Source organism: Myxocyprinus asiaticus, chromosome 12 (genome assembly GCF_019703515.2).
Source record: "Myxocyprinus asiaticus isolate MX2 ecotype Aquarium Trade chromosome 12, UBuf_Myxa_2, whole genome shotgun sequence".
In the NCBI taxonomy this organism is placed as follows: Eukaryota; Metazoa; Chordata; class Actinopteri; order Cypriniformes; family Catostomidae; genus Myxocyprinus; species Myxocyprinus asiaticus.
The window spans coordinates 17,932,908-17,951,349 of NC_059355.1; the positions used below are offsets into that span (position 1 = coordinate 17,932,908).

General features: G+C 38.4%; 2 protein-coding genes across 3 annotated transcripts in view; one reads left to right on the forward strand and one right to left on the reverse strand.

Annotated features, from left to right (window-relative positions):
* LOC127449037 (uncharacterized) overlaps window positions 1-18,442 on the forward strand; it is a 254,002-nt gene that overhangs the window by 228,327 nt on the left and 7,233 nt on the right. The window lies entirely within an intron of this gene.
* The window catches only part of LOC127448999 (centrosomal protein of 95 kDa-like), a 95,511-nt gene that overhangs the window by 56,865 nt on the left and 20,204 nt on the right, over window positions 1-18,442 (reverse strand). The window lies entirely within an intron of this gene.

The following is an 18,442-nucleotide window of genomic DNA, read 5'->3' on the forward strand; positions in this document are numbered from 1 at the left end:
TTCATTAGGTTTGTCAAAACGCAACCCCTTTGTTAGAGAGGTGTCTAACTACCTCCCTGAACAAGTGTCATGGTAGCATGTCCATCAAAGATGAAGGAACAGAGACAAAGGTAGAGCGAGCAGGCAATCACTGGCTCGTTAACACACCAGCCACCGAAGTCCCAATGTCATACAACCGCCATGATACAGCCACTAAACTAAGGCTACCAAACCAAACGGTGTTCTTAATGGTTCCCCAAAGGAGCCACCGTGCACATTGATGATATTGTGCTCCATCATCTCAACGTCGACAAACATGATGCAGAAATTGAGATCATGGACGCATTTAGAGGTCATACCCTCACCGTTGATGACACCCTTCAACAGCAGCTTCAGGCTGAAGGGATGAAATTAGTGAAGTTCAGTCTCAAACCGACTGGCTTGACCACTATATTTTCTAGTCACATAAGCAGATTGTCATCTTACCGAGAACACCCTATCAGTTTGGTTGCCCTCAGGCTCCTCCTTAGTGGTTGGATCATCATCGCAATTATTGCACACGCCATGTACAGGTACATTCAACACCTACAGGCCAGACTGGACTCACTTCTCATACAGCCGCGTTTTACACACCAGTCTGAGCCCATCCCACAGGTTAACCCCAATCATTTCCAAGGATAAGCCTTTTAACCTTTAACCCTCCTTTCCTCTAACATTTTGTTCCTAGTAACCAATGTCAGGTTCTACTTTGATTTTGTGTTATGACCAAAGAACAACAAAGGATTGTGTTATGGTTAATGCTGTGCCTTCCAATAACTTGAAATGTTTATGTGTGATGAATGTAGTTTTAGATTTAGCTAGAAGTTCTATGCCCAGATGTGCCTCAATCTCTGTCCAGACGATAAAGCCTCTGTGAACTCTAATGAACTGTGCAACCATTTTTCTTTCCTATCAGGAATACATGGATGGCGTAACCCACAGGTTACTGTGAACCGACAAGAACTGTTCAGCCCTTCAGTTGCTCTAAAGATGCTGGACAATAACCAACTCTTCAGACCAAAGGGGGGAATGTTGGGCATCATGTATTCAGATAGAACACAAAGGCAGGCCTAACACAGTCGTAAAAACCTAACTCAGGCCCCCACATACCAGGTCATAAATTATACTGATAAAAATCATGCCAAAATCAAACAAAGAGTCCAAAACAGACTACAAATCCCATGAAGCCTTGCTCACAAAAGGATCAAACTCTCAACTCCTATTGGATGAGGCACACAACAGAACGTCCCTCAAACATGACATCATCAGGAGTTGAAATACCACCGAAGTGCTTCCGGGATTTGCTTCCAGCAACTTTGTTCACCGGGTATAGACGTAGCTCATCGCTGCTCTCAGGTGCAACCTTGTGGCACAAGGAAGTAACGTCCAACTTGAAACTGTGGCCATACAATCTCCATCTCGCTGGACGAGTTGAGATTACTCTGTGTTCAACCGAACACTCTAACGGATCCGAAGGAGACCGCTGAGCAATCCGCATCTTCATCCGTTTGCCTGCAGAAGTGAAGAGATTAAAGATTTCTCTTCCATCTTCAATCAAGTCGACATTTCTGAGTTCTCCGCCAGCCCGCCGAGAATCAACAGCTGTGCCCGCCAACAGAGCGAGGAAACGGCCTCCCGTCATCACACAAGCCTCAAGGAACCGGGTCCGATTTAAAGGACGGATGAACACACATTTTGCATCCTCATGCAATTCAAATAAGAGGTTTACGTCTGGGCAGAGATTATAGTGTGTTATTCTTGTGTTTCAAGGTTTTTGCTTGTACAGTTTACGGACCACCATGTCTGCTCATTATTAATACTCAGGGTATTAATTATCACAAATTTGTTTTGCTGTATTGTGGTCCAACCAAATTGGACTGTTGTGCATTTTCGCCATCGCACGTGAAACCGGCAAACTGAGTTATCCATTAAAGAGTCAAAGAACACGGGACTATTAGGAGCCGTCCACCTTGTCTCTGAGTGATAAACTAACAGCTGCTTTCTCTCCCACGATCGCGAAATCGGCTTTAGGGCCATCACTTTATTCTCTCTCTCTCTCGTACTAACCACACACACATACACACGCACGCACGCACGCGACCCCTCACAAACATTCTGGCACACATTTTTGGCTCGTAGATAGCTTAATGCTAAAGCCCAGCTTTGTCCCTAAGCTATTGTACAAGCGGATACACGCGGTAACTGGTAGACGCCATTGACTGGTTTCTCGCCGCCCCCATTCGTGGTCATATTCCCTGGCCGGAAGTCTCGCGTGACATACTCTCCACGAGAGTCACGTCCGCCATTTTGTGCGCATCCCTCCTTACACACACACACACTGTCACACACACACCTTGTGTGTTATAGGATTATTTTATTTTCCATATCTAATCATATCACTGTTTAGTTTGTAGTTGTAAGTCAGAAGTTTATTGACTGCATTGTATTAATTATTAATTGATATTACTGCATAAATAAACTTTGTTTATATTACAAAGAGAAGTGTTTTGGTTTGTTTTGCATATGCCTGTGTCATGCTGACGGGATGTCAGTTCTCGGATTCAAGCCTCCATTCATTGTTTTTTTTCCCAAAAATCGATATTCTTCGGATGTCGATTTTCCTAAGAAAACAATCTAATATTGAGACTGTTTTACTATCTGGTTATTAGTCCCTGATTCCAGGGTGGTGCCCCATCAATGTTAATCCTTATTAATATTCTGTTGATTTTTGATAATAGATAATTATCTTTGATGATTGTTGAATTTGAATGATCAATAAGCTAGTGTTAATTTTAATTAATGTTTCATCGATGTTAACAATTAATGATTATCTTTGATGATTGTTGATTTAAAGGATTAAAAAAAGCTAACATTGATTCTCATCAATGTTCTATTGATTTTATTAATTAATAATTATCTTTGATAATTATTAATTATTGCTAATAACCTCCTAAACGTAGCACACTACATTTACTGGAGCCCCATATGAGGTTTTAATGAGTTAGATTCAATTAATTAATTTAAATATTAATTAATAACTAAAGAAATAATTATTAATTATTTCTGATAGTAACACTGATCTAAACAACCAGTAAAACCCTACACCTGAGTAGTTGGTGCAATTATGAACCATCCCACCAAGTTTGGGGTCTCTGCGATATACGGTCTCTGACGCCCAGACACTTTTAGGGCAGAAAAATAATAATAACGAGGGGTCCCCGTCACAGGGGGACGTAGGGCCCTCTTAAAACGTAGCCAGGGCAAACTGGCAAATGTGTGAGATGTGTCCTGAGCAGGAGTCAGAGCGCTTGGAATGTCAACAAGAAATTAGAGATTCATCAAAAGAACTTGATGAGCATGTTGATATAATTCCTGATCTATCCATTCAAAATGAAAGCAGCAATTGATTTGAATCTAGTTTGAATGTCAGATGCTCTCAATCTACTTAGCTCTCTGAACTCCAAACAAAAATATCTTTTATATCAAGTAAGACAGTTGTGCTTAGAGAAAGTTAAAGGTAAAAAGCCAGAGACTTTCCATGTATTTGTTACTGAAGGTGCAGGAACAGGAAAGTCACATTTAATCAGAGCTATTCATTAGGAAGCGACCAAATTATTATCCCAAACTGCAACTGTACCAGACAAAGTTTCTGTTCTATTGACAGCACCTACTGGAATTGCTGCTTTCAACTTGGGTGCCAAGACCATCCATAGTACATTTTCAATTGGGACAGATGTAAAATTTCCTTACACACCTTTAGGAGAAGAAAAATAAATACAATGTGTGTGGTATTTAGTGACTTGCATATACTGATTATAGATGAATAGAATAGATTCTATGGTAAACCACAGCCTACTAGCCTATGTCCATGGTAGGCTTAGACAAAAAAAAAGCAGACAGTTGACTACTCTCCATTTGGTAAATAGTTACTGTGGGAGATTTTTTCCAATTGCCACCTGTGAAAGGAAAACCATTGTATTTGCAAAATGCTTCATTGGATTTGTGGAACAGCACATTTGCACTGTCAGAATTCACAATCATTGTTAGACAAAAAGACTCAGCTTTTGCAGAAATATTGATTAGATTGCGTACATGTAGCAAGAGTTCCCCACTATCAATTAATGACTTTAATATGCTCAAAAGTAGGGAAAATGGGCAAACCTCTTTTGCTTTACACATTTCCCTAACAAATATGCAAGTGGAAGAGCATAACATCAAACAGATAATTGCATACTGCCCAGACCACATTTGTGTAGAGGCTCAGGATTTTGAGAAAAATCAACAAACTGGACAAATGCAACTTAAAAAGGGACACTTTTCCAAAGTATTTAATTCCTGTTTACCGGAATCGTTTCTATTAGGTAAAGGTGCGCGAGTCATGTTAATTAAGAATATTGACATTGCTGATGGGCTTGTAAATGGTGTCTGTGGTACTGTAACAGACATGGCCCTTAATACAAACAACACAATTGTGAATGTAGTATTTGTTCAGTTTGATGATGATAAAATTGGGAATACCACTAGAAAGCATATACCACCACATAGAAACATCATGAATTCCACTCCAATTACTATAGAGGAAGAGCGAATTAACAGCAAGGGTGGGTTGCGTAAGCAGTTCCCATTAAAGTTGGCATGTGGTTGCACTGTACACAAAGTGCAAGGATTAACTGTCAATGAAGCAGTCAAACCACTAAAAACGATTTTTGCAGCTGGACAGGCATCCGTTGCTTTAAATCGAGTCAAGACTTTAAGTGGGCTGATCATACAAGATTTTGCTGATAAAGCAATTTATTGCAAAAACAACATCCAAGAATGTATCAACACAATGCCACAGTTTCAATTTTATAATATTTCACCACATAACACCAACAAATCTTTTTCAATTTTCGTAATGAATGTTCAGGGTTTACACTGCCATTTGCTAGATTTAACGGCTTCAATCCAATCCTATAATTATAGCTGTATAGCTGTAACAGAGACATGGCTGCCTGCAAACATATCAAGTGAATCCACTTGCATTGAAGGTTACCACTTTTACAGTGCTCCACTTTGTTTTGCTTACAGTACAGACAACCCTCTATTAAACTCAATTTGACACCAAAAACATGGTGGTGTTGGCATATATTACAGAACTAATAATAAACTTATTCAGAGCTGAATACTGTATTTGTTCACTTGCGAAAAAAGCAGGAATATTCTAATACATATGGCATGCATGGTTTACAGTTAGTGGTGGTTCGGGACAATATTTAATGAAAATTGAGACACATTTGCAGAGCAATCCCAACTCTAATTCTAGCTGATGGGATTAAGGCAGTAGGCTACAGATGACGGGGCAAGTTGACCAGTCAGATGAAAGGTGCGTTTCAGTGTCGCTCACATATGCATATCAAATGTTCAAGCCGTAAACTAATTTTTAAACACTGAAGAATTTTTTTTAAGCCTTTTCCCCCCAATCTCTTTATTCCTTTTTATATAAAAAATGAAATTGTCAACAGGAAATTAGTTTGTATCTGCTTATTTTATTAATCAGTGTTAAAACCAATAAAGAAACACACACATTTTTAGTTTTTCATTTTTGGGTTAAAAAAATAAAAAAGGTACACGGACCCCAAAAGCTATCTTGTTAAATACAAAGAAATGAATGTGTTATGATGTTTCTTTTAACAGCACAAATCAAATATTTATTTATTAGGAATGTTACGCCAACAGAGAAAGTTTTGCTGGCTCTGAGAAATCGCCACTGCAAACAAATACAATTAGAGTTCATATATTTGAGCATTTATGTATACATTTAAATTCCACAAGTGTTTAAAAAATATGTTACATATATGAAAATTGTCATTTTTGTCATATTGTCATATTCTGTATATTGCATATATCTACTGTATATAATTGACTTTTTTATCAGTAAAAACATTTATGATCACTTATTTTCAGCATACAAGTGTTCAGCATATATTGCCATTTTCAGATTTGTAGCCTACTGTATTAATAGCACTTCAAATTCTAATCACATTTTATTACACAACTAATGGGGATTTTAAGTGAATGTTAGTATTCTTTGTATTAATGCGGGTTTTGTGTCTCATTCTCAGCGTGCAGGGTGAAGATTAAACACTAGCTGTGAAGTATGTGTGCTGTCTGCGGTCTGTGAAAGTTTAGAAGAATTTTGATAATGAATGCACAATGTGGAGGAAACGCTACACTGTTACTATGGAGATGATACAAACATCATAACATATTCCTTTCTTTGTATTTAACAAGTATTTAAACCGCATGTCAATCACTCTCACCTGTCTTCATCATTTGTGCTCACTTCTGGTTTGTGCCGTGTTTGGTGTCGTTGAAGCATTAATTTTTGGCAAAGACTTAATCTTTCACCACATCAAACTCAAAACACATCCCTATGAAGTTGATTGAGATAATGAACTGTGTGCAGAGCTGGAATAGATGAAAGGCTACACTGAAGAAGTTCAAACAGAAGATGTTTCTGATTTAATTTGTTTTGGTCACTGCATAATTTCCATAAATTTGTGTTACTTCTTAATTTTGATGATGTTACTAAAATCTAAAATGTGCAGTAACAAATAATAAAGAACAGACAAGTGTGATCAAACTTTTCTACAGAGTTCTAGTCTTACATTGAGGGGCCGTTCACATTGAGCACGTTTATGTGTCCGTCTGTGCTGTTTGTTGATTTCAATGTAAAAGGGCGCTAGATAGACGTCTTTGACGGCTTGTTCGAGTTTTAGACGCCATGTCAATTTAAAAAGAATTTAAACTGTTAAACGTCTCGAGTTGAGACACATACCTTTTGCCCTTTTGTGGTGCTGTGTGTAATTTTAGTGCAAAAACAAACGCATTCAAGCATGTGAATGGCATGTAACATGATTTCAAACATTGCACTGAAATTTCAAAGAAATATTTGGAATATCAGCTGATATATAGGACTATGCATATCACAAACACCGTCAACACAAGTCGTGCCAGCTTCTAGAAGAATTAAAACTAATAAACGTATTCAGAGCTGAATAGCCTACTACACAACTGAATAAAATAGGCTGCATGACACTGATAAATGATTACTGCAAGAGTAACATTCGCATACAGGTGTGAGGGACGTCAGAATTTCACAAATAACACAAAGAACAAACGTATCCCTCTCACTTGGTTTTGCTCGAGAATGATGAGAAGATCTACTGGGATTTTACTAAAGTTCATCACTGAAAAGGTTTGCTCACAGACTTGGCACTAAACAGCACACGCAGCCTCACGAATGGACACGGAGTGGCTGCATCACACTTTTCTTTGAGCATAATATTGCACTATTGAGGGCTAAGTATTTTATTTATTTTTCAAAGAAGAGAGAGAGAGAGACCGCACTCGCATACGTGGTTGCCAGATTGCATAAATTAAGTATGACAAAAGGCGAAATATTTCCTATTTGTGCAAGTATAAATCTCTGCTTGGGGTGTTTTGCACTATTATCTGGCAACCCTGAGCATATTAAAAGATTGTGGATGCGCGATAGGTCCCAAAGCCAGATAAATGAAAGATCTAATAATAAACGTTCATGATAATTTGACCCGCGGGCAGTAGTTTGCCCTGGTCTGCAATTGAGGGTGCTGCGAGCAAGTAAAGCTTTATTTAGCACCCTCAATCACCCCCGTAGAACCAGGCCTGAAATGAGAGTGAGGCTGTGTCTCGTTTGGAAGGATGCGTCCTCCGGAGGTCGCATTTGTCGGCCGCATACGTCATCAAGGCTGTCTCGTTTCATTTTATTTATTTATTTTTTTATAGGGAATGCAAAAAAGGTTAACAATTGTATAAATGTAAGTGCATATACATAAAAGGCATTGACAATAGATAAAAAAATAAGAAAAAGACAGCCTTGATGACATATGCGGCCGACAAATGCCTTCCAAACAAGACACAGCCTGAGTCACTGAGTGTTTGGGAATCATTCAACAATGGAGCTAGGCTGACCTCTATTGGACATTTCTTGTAATTGCCACTCAGACCTGGGTTAGAAATATGACTTCGGTTTTCTAGTATTTTTACATTTCAGTTGATATTTTTATTATATTTTATTTATATAAAAAATAAGAAATATGTTTATCAACAATACATTTTAAAACCCAAACATGCCAAATACCTCAAAACATGTGAATATGCACAAAAAGGAATGACGACATTTAATGCATTGCCATGGCAACTAGGGATGTACCAATACCACTTTTTCTCTTCCGATTCCGATATCGGAAATCTCAGTATGGGCCGATACCGATCCCTATCCGATACCAGTGTTGTTTTTTTGCATAATCAGTTTAGAATATCTTTAAATTATTGTGTGGAATTAATTGGGTGTACTCTTTCATATGTAAAGAAACACAAACCTCTAATTATACATTATTTCAATATAAATGTATAGCTTATTAAGAAAAACTTAATTGTTATCTAGTATACTGGATAATGTGGCAGCAAAATTAACAGTAATTCCAGTATAAGTCATCTGTAGAAAGGAAGCCGTTTGTTTGTTTTTTTGCTAAATTTTTTCAACTTGTATCTCAAATCAAATCAAATCAAATCACTTTATTGTCACACAGCCATATACACAAGTGCAATGGTGTGTGAAATTCTTGGGTGCAGTTCCGATCAACATAGCAGTCGTGACAGTGATGAGACATATACCAATTTACAATAAACATCAAATTAACAACACAATTTAAACATCTGATATACACATAATTACACTCAACAATATACAAATAATAACATACACTGTACAGTATACAATACGCTGTTTTTGTTTTTTGTTTTTTACTATATAGATACACATTATTCAATAAAAATTAAAATATATATATATATAAAAAAAGTATATATATATATATATATATATATATATATATATATATATATATATATATAGAATGTACAGTATTGTACTGTATTGACATTCAGGCTGTCGGTTGATAGTCAGTTGTTAAGAGAGACATAATATAATAATAATAATATAATTTATGACAGTCCGGTGTGAGATATAAGAGTAAGGGTAATAAAGTGCAGTGCAGATGTATATTGATCATGAGAGATCAAGAGTTCAGAAGTCTGATTGCTTGGGGGAAGAAGCTATCATGGAGTCAGCTGGTGCGGGTCCTGATGCTGCGATACCGCCTACCTGATGGTAGCAGTGAGAACAGCCCATGGCTCGGGTGGCTGGAGTCTCTGATGATCCTCCGAGCTTTTTTCACACACCGCCTTGTATATATTTCCTGGAGGGAGGGAAGCTCACCTCCGATGATGTGTTTGGCAGTTCGCACCACCCTTTGCAGTGCTTTGAGGTTGTGGGCGGTGCTATTGCCGTACCAGGCGGAGATACAGCCAGTCAGGATGCTCTCCACAGTGCAGGTGTAGAACCGTGTGAGGATGTGGCGGTTCATTCCAAACTTCCTCAGCCGTCTCAGGAAGAAGAGGCGCTGATGAGCCTTCTTCACAACGACTTCAGTGTGGATGGACCATGTGAGTTCCTCAGTGATGTGGACACCCAGGAACTTGAAGCTGCTGACTCTCTCTCTCAACTATGGTGTTGAATGCTGAGCTGTAGTCTACAAATAGCATTCTCACATAAGTGTTCTTTTTTTCCAGGTGGAGCAGTGTGTATTGTAGATGCAATGGCATCATCAGTGGAGCGGTTGTTGCGGTAAGCAAACTGCAGCGGGTCAAGATTGAGTGGCAAGACAGAGCAGATGTAATCTCGGATTAGTCTCTCAAAACATTTGCTGATGATGGGGGTCAGAGCAACAGGACGCCAGTCATTTAAACAAGTTATTTTTGATTGTTTTGGAACAGGCACAATGGTGGATGTTTTAAAGCATGTGGGGACTACAGACAAAGAGAGGGAAAGGTTGAAAATGTCCGTAAAAACACCAGCCAGCTGGTTCGCGCACGCTCTGATGACGCGGCCCGGAATGCCGTCTGGGCCCGCGGCTTTGCGGATATTCACCCGTCGGAAGGATCGGGTTACATCAGCTACAGAGACGGAGAGTGAACTAACCTCTGTAGCTTCAGCCGCGAGAGCTCTCTCCGCGAGGGCGGTGTTATTTCCCTCGAAACGAGCATAAAAAGTATTTAGCTCATCCGGTAGAGAGGCAGCGGTGTTCATGGCGGAGTTTTTATTCCCTTTAAAGTCCGTGATGATGTTAATTCCCTGCCACATGCTTCTAGAGTTGGTGGCGTTAAACTGTCCTTCAATCTTGCTCCTGTGCTGGCGTTTTGCTGTTTTGATAGTTTTTCAGAGGGCATAACTGGCTTGTTTATGCTCCTCCGCGTTCCCGCAATTAAAAGCGGAGGTCCACACATTAAGTGCCGCGCGAACATCGCTATTGATCCACGGCTTCTGATTCGGATAGATTTGTACAGTTCTGGTCGGAATCACTTCCTCTACGCACGTTCTGATGAAACACATTACGCTATCAGCGTAAAGCTCGATGTCGTCATCAGAGGCGGACCGGAACATCTCCCAGTCCGTGTGATCAAAACTTGTAGCATAGAATCTGACTGGTCCGACCAGCACTGGATCATTCTGAGGGTGGGTGCTTCCTGTTTCAATTTCTGCCTGTAAGCGGGCAGAAGCAGAATGGAAGAGTGGTCCGATTTGCCAAATGGTGGGCGGGGGAGGGATTTGTAGCCATCCCGGAATGGAGAGTAGCAATGATCCAAAACCCGGTCCCCTCGTGTGTTGAAACTAATGTGCTGGTGATATTTTGGTGCGACTGATTTTAAACTGGACTTTTGTTCAATTTAGTTGTAAGATATCAGCTCAATTTTCATTCACACAGTTATTTTTTGGAACCCATTCAACTTAAATATTATTATCATTTGTAAACAAATGATAATAATAATAATAATAATAATAATATATTATAATAGTAATATATAGTAATATATCTCAATCGCGCACCTTGTCACGGATCCATCGGTCTCTCTCTCTCTCTTCCTCACTGCCGTCAGCACTCACTCTCCCCTGAGTTCTGAATACACGCACCTGCATATCATTAGTGGCTAATCAAGGACTGCATATATAGCCCACTTTCACACACACTCTTTGTCTGTTCTCATCGATAGTATCTCTGAGACTCCATGCTTTTCTACTATGTCAAACATACCTGTGTCTTCATTACTGCCTGCAAGTATCATAAGACTGTTGTGAGTTATCTGTTCATCGTGTCTATACCCTGTCTGGATATTACTCACCTGCTGTTTGACACTCTGCTCAACTGGATTTACTCACAATGTTTACATCACTGTGTTCAATAAACCCTGCTACTGAGTTCATATATCTGCCTCCGTGAGTCTCACCGTGACACCTTTAACTTTTAAAACCCTCACACTTTTATTTTGACATTCTGAACTCTCCAGGAAGTCCTGTATGTGTCTGTTTGTAGGAAAATTCACAGTAGTGTAATTAGCTTCTTATTCAAATTCTGGTAAAAATGCACCTCCGGTGCCATTCTAAATGCATATAAGTGAACCAAACTATTGAGCATCTACATCTGAGATGTTGTTCGTGAGTAGCGCTCAAATATTGCGCACCGCTGTGAAGGCTAAAAATAGCCGTGGGTGTGTGTAAACAAAGCAGTGCCATTCAATAACGCGCTGATGCGGCGCATGCATTTTATATATTTACTTATTAAACACAGCCTTTTGTGATTCACAGAGCTATCGCACGTCTTCAAGTGGCTTTGAATAAAATGCATGAGTCATATGAACTACTTTGTGTTTTAATGGTTCTTTTATGTAATTTTTCGAGCTTGACAGTAACGAACATGACTAACACACAGTATCGGATTTCGATCGGGCTCGTCGGACCGATACCCGATCTGTCTAAAAATGTCAGTATCGGAGCCGATACCGATCCAGGTATCGGATCGGTGCATCCCTAATGGCAACAGTATTTATGATTTCAAGAATCTCTTCAGAAATTTAAATCTGCACTGTCTTGACATTTTCAAAAAAAATTTTTTGAAGCAATTCAGGTAAAAATTAGATGGATATTTCAAAGTCTGTTAAAAGTGACACACTTCCGCCAGTTGGTGGCTCTACGACCGTGACCCACAATAGCCACATCAATGTGATCAGCCTGCAAGGATAAACATTTGGCTCAATTTTTATGTAAATCACACCATGCATGCAGAAGATATGAGATGTTTCCTTATTCCAATTTTTTGACGTTTGATATATCAAAAATCCTTTCATAATTTAGCATCGTCAATGTCTTGGCATGATGTCGCCCACATTTGGTACCTATAACATGAAATCCCTGGGAGGAGTATTTTAAATTCCAGAGCATGCATTTTTCAAACAATCCAAAATGGCCAACTTCCTGTTGGGCAGAGCTTATGACTGTCAGCATGAAAGTTATCCAGCTTGATGAGTTCTACATGTGTACAAAGTTTGGTGACTGCAGCTCAAAAGGGATGTGCTACAGAGCCCCCCGAACATGCCCATGTTCGCCAACCTTGCAACTTTGCCAAGCCCTAATGGCCAATGACTCTGATGTGTGTGCAAACTTTCAAGAGTTTTCAAACGTTATGTACCCCAAAAGTGCCGAAAACCTTGAAAATAAGCATAAAAATAATAATGTAATAAATTGAAAAATGTGATAGTACCTCCCGGTGGCCGATTTCTTTCAAATTTCATACGGATGTGTGTGACCCAGATTCGAATAAGCCCATGAAGTTTCGATCGGCCATTGCTAACCTTGTCTAAAAGCATCTGATTATTAATTGGCTGATGGCAGCCATATTTTTTTTTAGATATGCAAATGTCCTCTTAGGTACTGATGGGGTGCTGGACAAAGAGGGTACACACAAAATTTCAAGTAAATCGGGGCAACGGTGTCATAGAGCCATTTTCATGTTTGTTCAAATTATAGTGCCACCAAGTGGTCAATCGCCAGCAAAAATTTTTGTGTGTCCTCAAAATGATCCCCTAAATTAGTATGTCAAGTTTGATGAAGATATCTATTTCCATTCAAAAGTTAAAGCCATTTAAGTAAAATTGACCTGAATTGAAAATTCAACATGTTTTTGATAATTATTGATATTGGAACTCCAATTAATTTTTCTGCACTGGTTTGGTTCCGATTGGTCAAACGGCCTAGGACAAGTTCGCAAAAGTAGATTTTATGAAAAATTGCAAATTGCAAAAAAAAGTTTCATGTTCATCTTGAGCCAAGAAATCCAGTGATATAAGGCACTTGAGTGTGTGACATGGTTCAAAGGTTATGGGCATTTTGCAAATCTGATTGATCACTGTAGTGCCACAGTGTGGCCGAATGGGGCAAAACTTTGCGTCCACCTTGTCAGCTTGAGTACTACTATCCCTTAAAGTTTCAGGTCTCTAGGATTTACGGTTTGGTCTGCACGATCAGTTTTGTGGCAGAATAATAATAACAATAATAATAATAATAAATATAGCTGCAAGCAGCAATTATTGGGTTCAAGCACCGTAGGACCTTTAAGCCCATGTTCTGGACTATATTAGTAATTTCTTAGTATATTAGTAAAAAGCGGTAACGTTGTTACATCCGCTTAAAATTATGTCACTGTTATAGCACCACCAAGTGGCTGAGCTCCATTTCTTTGTAAATTTGTCCTCAGAATGAGCCCTTACATAAGTGTGCCAAATTCTCATTCCATTTAAGAGTTATAGCTATTTAAATAGCAGTGGCTAAGTCAACTACATATATTTTGCATGCCGTCGACACTAAAAATCGAAAGTTCAATTTTTTTTATAATTATTCATAAATAGACTCCAGAGAATCTTGTGGCACTTGTTTCTTTGGGATTGAGCGAAAAACCTAGGACTAGTTTGCAAAAGTAGGTTTTTAACGTAATCTCCAATATTTAACAAACCATTTGATGGACAGTTTGGTTCCTGAAGTAAAGCTGTTCAGAAGGAGAAGGGCTATCATATGATATGAATTACTTGTGTTTTTTTAAAACACTGCGATTTATACAACCGTTAGCATGCACAAAAATCATGATAGCGCCACCCAGTGGCCGATTTTTTTAAAACTTTGCAGAGACCTCTTAGGCCAAGAGTCAAATAGGTCCATGAGTTTCATTCCGATCGACCTTTGTTAACCTTGTATAATAGCTGCTGAAAGCTGATTGGCCGATGGCGGCCATGTTTTTAAACATACGCAAATGTCCTCATAGACATGGATGGGACCTGAGACAAAGACACTGCATGCAAGGTTTTAAGTTAATTGGACCAACAGTTCCATAGTTACAGCCATTTTCATGTTTTTCCCTATTATAGCACCACCAAGTGGCAAAACTGCACAGATTTTTTTTGTGCGTCCTCAGAGCCCATACACATAAGTATGTCAAGTTTAGTGAAGATATCTCATTTCGTTTAAAAGTTATAGCGTAAATGTACGTAAAATTTTTTAGCATTTACGTAAAAGTGGCCATGCCTACTTCCTTTGTTTTCACGTATCGTAGTTAACTTGAATCGAAAGTTCAAACTTTATATAATTATTGATATTGACACTCCATAGAATCGTTTGCAATTGTTTTGGTCAAACACTTTGTGCTTGAACCCCTAAATAATCATTTTTAAAAATCTGAGCAAAAACAACAGGGTTTCTAGCACTTCGTGCTTGAACCCCTAACAATAAAAAGAAAATCAGTACAATTACAATAGGGTTGCAGGAACTAAATTAGGTGTATGCCTGGCTAAATAGATGAGTCTTTAGTCTAGACTTAAACTGAGTGAGTGTTTGGGAGACTATTCCATAGTTTAGGAGCCAAACAGGAAAAGGATCTACCTCCTTTTGTGGATTTTGATATTCTAGGAACTATTAACAGGCCAGAATTTTGTGATTATAATGAACGTGATGGAATGTAGTGCGACAGAAGGTCACTTAAGTACTGTGGAGTTAGACCATTCAAAGCTTTGTATGTAGTTAACAGAATTTTAAAATAAATATGAAATTTAACAGGTAGCCAATGTAACAACGATAAAATGATCATATTTCTTGGTTCTAGTCAGCACTCTGGCAGCTGCATTTTGAACCAGTTGAAGTTTATTTATTGAACTTGCAGTACATCCTCCCAGTAATGCATTACAATAATCTAGTCTTGAGGTCATGAATGCATTAATTAGTTTTTCGGTATCAGTAACAGAGAGCTTGTGTCGTAACTTAGCAGTATTTCTGAGGTGGAAGAATGCTGTTCTACAAACACTGGAAACTGAATACCTAAGTTCTTCACTGTAGAAGACAACGTAACAGTACATCCATCGAGAGTCAAATTATATTTGAGTGGCTTATTTGTAGAGGTTTTTGGTCCAATAATTAGTACCTCTGTTTTGTCGGAATTGAGTAGAAGGAAATTTCTGGCCATCTTTGATTTCATTGATACACTCTGCTAATTTGGAGAATTGTGAAATTTCCTCGGGTTTCGAAGAAATATAAAAGTTGGGTATAGTCGGCATAACAGTGGAAACTTATTCCACGATTCCTGATATCTCCCAGGGGAAGCATATATAAGGAGAAAAGCAGAGGCCCTAAAACTGATCCCTGTGGCACTCCATACTTTTGTTTGATTTGACGATTCCTCATTTACACATACAAAGTGGTAGTGGTCTATTAAGTAGGACCTAAACCATGCTAATGCGAGTCCACAAATGCCAACATAATTCTCCAGCCTATTCAAGAGAATGTTGTGATCTATGTTGCTGAAGGCAGCACTAAGATCTAAAAGCACTAGAAGAGAAATGCAGCCACGATCAGATGATAAGATGAAGTCATTTGCAACTCGGATAAGTGCAGTCTCTGTACTGTGATGGGGCCTAAATCCTGACTGAAATTGTTCATATATACCATTTCTCTGTAGAAATGAACATAGTTGGGAGGACACTACCTTTTCTAGTATTTTCGACATAAATGGGAGATTTGAAATAGTCTATAATTAGATAATTCTTCAGGATCAAGCCGTGACTTCTTAAGCGGTTTGATAACTACCATTTTGAAGTTTTTAGGACATGTCCCAAGGATAGCAAGGAGTTAATAATATTAAGAAGAGGTTCTGAGATTACAGAGAATACCTCTTTTAAGAGTTAGTTGGTATTGGATCTAACATACATGTTGTGAGTTTTGATTTTTTGATAAGTTTGTTTAGAAAATTATGAGACACTGTTTTCTGAGGTGCTGTGACTGTTGATTGCACAATTCCAATTTTATTTCTAATGATTTCTATTTTATCAGTAAAAAAAATGAAGTCATTACTATTGTGCTATATCTGGTTCAGTCGAGGCTTTATTCCTAACCAACTTAGCCACAGTACTGAATAAACACCTAGGATTGTTGTGGTTATATCATATGGCCCGGGTGATCTATATACTGTATTTGTATCTGACAGTGTCACATTAAGCATTATTAGTTCAAAAGACTTAAACTTATTTCCTGTCCTCTGAGTAACACCAAAAGTTCACTGTAAATTGTAGCAACTCCTCTTCCTTGACCCTTCAGACGAGGCTTGTATTTATAACAATAACCTGGGGGAGTAGATTCATTTAAACAAATATATTCATCCAGGTCATGCAAAGTCTTTGGTCGTCTTGCATGAACTGCACGTTTGAGATCTCCCCAGAGTGGCTCGATGATATTAAGGTCAGGAAGGTCAGTAAAGGCTTCTTTCTGGCAACTCGACCATGCAGCTCATTTTTCTTCAAGTATCGTCATATTGTGCTCCTTGAAACAACCACACCGTCTTTTTCCAGAGCAGCCTATATTTCTCCTCAAGTTACCTATGGGTTTTTCTTTGTATCCCGAACAATTCTTCTGGCAGTTGTGGCTGAAATCTTTCTTGGTCTACCTGACCTTGGCTTGGTATCAAGGGATCCCCGAATTTTCCACTTCTTGATGAGTGATTGAATAGTACTGACTGGCATTTTCAAGGCTTTGGATATCTTTGTATATCCTTTTCCATCTTTATAAAGTTCCATTACCTTGTTACGCAGGTCTTTTGACAGTTCTTTTCTGCTCCCCATGGCTCAGTATCTAGCCTGCTCAGTGCATCCACGTGAGAGCTAACAAACTCATTGACTATTTATACAAAAGACACTAATTGCAATTTTAAAAGCCACAGGTGTGGGAAATTAACCTTTATTTGCCATTTAAACCTGTGTGTGTCACCTTGTGTGTCTGTAACAAGGCCAAACATTCAAGGGAATGTAAACTTTTGATCAGGGCCATTTGGGTGATTTATGCTATCATTATGATTTAAAAAGGAGCCAAACAACTATGTGATAATAAATGGCTTCATATGATCACTATCCTTAAATAAAAGACAGTTTTTTTTGCATGATCAGTCATATTTTCAAAATCAATGCCAAAATTTCATAATGTCTGCCAGGGTATGCACTCTTTTGAGCACAACTGAATATACTGTTTATATACATTTTCAATATTTTGTATTTATAGTTTCTAAATGTGTTAAGGCTACTGTTTTTGCTATGGAAAATGCCATAGTTTGTTTTATGGAACCATGGCTACTGTACACCTAACCATGGTATTGAACCGATTTATACTTCTGCATTGAACCTACACCGTAGGCTACACGTAGCTATGGCGGTTACGGTGTAGATTATGTCATAGCCTGACGTGCATGTCTCCAAAAATTAATGCATCACATTGACGCAGACCACAACAGCTGTGATTGGTCCGCTTTGCAACAAGAGACTGGCCCCACGATCACAAAAAAAAAAAAAAAAAGAAAAAGATATCGGAGGTAGCGACACATTTTCTGAAAGAATCTGTCAAATCTGTTCTAATGTTTTTCGACTGTAGTGAGCATTAGAACACTACAAACAAATTTGAAAAAATTACCAAACCCCTAAGTTGTAATGTGAGATTTAACACCATTCAAGTTTCAATGGCTATTTTTGTGCTGAAAAACAAGTTAATATCCAATCAAATTTATAGTGAAAAACACTATAAGGTTTTTAAGATCTATTTTCGCCTGACTTATTCAAAACCTTTTCAAAAGTGTCAGCTGAATAAAACAATTTCCTTAAGGAAATAAAACCACACAATCCAATAAAATATAATTCAGAGTCTGTGGACTACTGCATGAGGTACATACTGGTGAATATTCTCCTGACATTAAAAATGTAGGTGTAAGCCTGGAGTGTCTTATTCGGCAGCGGGTTAAATTATCTGGTCTCAGCGATTACTGAAGTGGAAAACGCATCATTATACAACTACAGGGTTGATTTAGTGTAAGTTTGTTTGTTGTTCCTCTGAGGAAAACACACCGCAGTATCATTTATAATGTGTCATGCAATGTGGTTCGGGGAAAATGAGAACTCTGAGTAGTAGAATGCAATAACAAAGGCTGATAAG